At 42.4% G+C, this 2713-nt stretch overlaps 1 protein-coding gene across 1 annotated transcript in view; it reads right to left on the bottom strand.

The window, feature by feature from the left end:
* LOC103728867 (PH and SEC7 domain-containing protein 3) overlaps positions 1-2713 on the bottom strand; it is a 65335-nt gene that overhangs the window by 46823 nt on the left and 15799 nt on the right. The gene's annotated exons all lie outside the window — the stretch shown is intronic.

Below are 2713 nucleotides of genomic sequence, written 5' to 3' on the forward strand. Positions count from 1 at the left end.
CTAGGAGAGTTAGCCGGTGGTACAGGCCCAGGGAAGCAGAGAGAGGTGAGGGCGGGGTCAGGACCAGAAGCGGTGCTCCTGGAGCCCAAGAAAAGGGACTGAGTTGCTCTGTGTGAGAAGGATCAGGAAGCAGTATTGGTTCCCCAGGTGTCTGGGGCCCCAAGACTAGGAGTGGCGCAGGGCTCAAACTAGGAGTATAGAATGGCGAGGCGGGGTGGGGATGGAAGGGTGAATGTGGCTTAGGGAGTCCCAGCGCGGAGAGCTGTGCTGTAGACTTACCCCAAGAGGCCTGAGGATAGTAGTGCAGGCTAGGAGAGTTAGCCGGTGGTACAGGCCCAGGGAAGCAGAGCAGAAAGGAGTTTTAAAAGCTAGACTTGGGGGAACAGGCCACAGGACTACCTGAGAAGGAACACTTTGGGAAGAAAGGAAACAAGGGCCACAGACCTGAGGCAGAAATGTGCCTACTGTGCTCAACATGGGCAAAGCAACCAATGTAACCGAAGCCTGGTGAGCAAAAGCGGGGTCGAACACGAGGGCATAGGAGGATGGAGCAGACAGGAACAGACCGATCCGCAGACAGACTTGTAGGACTCTAGCTTTTGTCTGGGTGAGATGTGAGGTAAGTGAACCAAGAACGAACTAGGGTTATTAAAGATATTGTAACAAGCTATGATGACTTGGATCACAGTTATCAAGAACGGTAGAAGCACTGAATTATGAGTTATTTTTAGTGCACTTTCCAGAAAAGTTGAGCACATTTGTATAGTTGCCTATTAGAAACATGGTAAAATTAATCTGATGAGTGAGAAGCTGGAGACTCCCAATACTTGAGGGTATTCCAAAGGAACTGTAGTCATGAAATTTGTTTGATCACCTGTTACAGTTTGTAATACACATTAGAATATGTAACTATTTAAATCAAACATTCCTTCATATATTCTGTATAATAAACTCATGTACCACAAGGTGTCTGAACTATACTAAGATAGTAACAGTACTATGTCTTGAAAGGATAATGGATTCACTTTCTTCTTTGTGGTTTTCAAACTGTCTTCAATGAGTATATACCTCAATACAATCAAATTTGTTTTAAATACATTTTACACATTGTCTTCCATCAAATTCTTTTTAGGTGTTTTGAATGTGTACGTATATCTGTTCAAATTAAATTCTGCTCCTAGTTTGAGCTACAGAAAGGCTCTACCTATATGTCCAGAAAATCCAAAAAGAAAGAAGGGATACACAGAGATACATACAGGCACAGGAAAAGGCACTATGCTCAAAAGCTAGAGACTGAGGGCTGGAGAGATGGCTCAGTGGTTAAGAACACTTGCTGTTCTTTCAGAGGACACAGGTTCGAATCCCAAGAGCCACATAGTGGCTAACAACCCTCTGTCACTCCAGTTCCAGGGAATCTGACACCTTCTTCTGGTCTCTTCAGGCATTGCATGACACAGATGCACTTAAATGCATGCAGGCATTTAATGTTCATACACTTAAAATAAAATATATAAAAAAACTAGACACTGAACTTCACATAGCAATAGTACAGAGAATACATACAACCTTAAAATCCAATAGATGGCATGTAATATGCAAAAATCAAGACCCAAAAAGTAGAAGATAAACATTACATGTAAAACACTGTGGAACCAGCCATGGCCAAGTTCTTGATCACTCACTGGCCCTGGGGCTAGCTCTCACTGTGACTTCATTGCTTGTGGTAAGCAAGTCTCTTCTGACACACAGTCATGCCATGACACCATGTCTTTATAAGCTACTCAAATGCTTCCATGTAAACACCAATTAAGATGTCAGCCAGGTAAAATAAACATCCACATGCACACCCAGAGCGCAAGAGGAATATGAGCAAGTTCAAAAACAGAACTGGCTCAAAATAATCAACTGCTCATGCCTCTCCTCTCTGTTCTAATATATAGTTTTCATAAACTGAGTAAGCAGAGGTTTTTTTGGTCCAGAAGGATTATAAATGCACAAAGTAAATTACAAGAGAGACTAAATTCTAGAAATAGTCTGGTCTCTTCCAAAGGTTTCAACTGTTTTTCTTTACCCTCCTTAAGAACAAAGATGGGAGCTGGAGAGATGGCTCAGCAGTTAAGAGCACTAGCTGCTCTTGCTGAGGACCTGGGTTCGATTCCCAGCACCCACATGGCAGCTAACAATCATCCGTAACTCCAGTTCCAGGGGATCTGATGTCCTCTTCTGACCTCCATAGGCATTGCACAACATAGGTGCACTTATACACATGCAGGCACTACACTCATACATATAAAAAATAAAAGTAAATGAATAAATAAATAATAAAAGAACAAGCATGGTTTTACACTGGTTTTTATCCCTGAAACATCATGTACATTAGAGAACAGGGACTGAGTACAGGGAGGATCACTCTAGGAGTGACATGATAAAGGACTGTTCTAAACACCTGCGAGGTGCAGACACTGTTCTCTATCTTGCTAGTAAAAGGCATAATTATGAATAGTCGTGAGCTGTCTCATTTATCAAATGAATCATATGGCTTAACTAGGCAATAACAGTGAAATCATACAAGGCCCTCTGACAACTCACACTAGAATTTACCTTACAGCCTTGAGCAGGGCTTCTACTATCTAAAGCAATCTTCTGCTAATTCTAGAGGGTTGGTTTGAGTTTCGTGGAGAGCTATGGCTTTACGATATGGCCAAGAAGCACT

Source organism: Nannospalax galili, unplaced genomic scaffold (genome assembly GCF_000622305.1).
Source record: "Nannospalax galili isolate Female #2095 unplaced genomic scaffold, S.galili_v1.0 scaffold6172, whole genome shotgun sequence".
Taxonomy (NCBI): Eukaryota; Metazoa; Chordata; class Mammalia; order Rodentia; family Spalacidae; genus Nannospalax; species Nannospalax galili.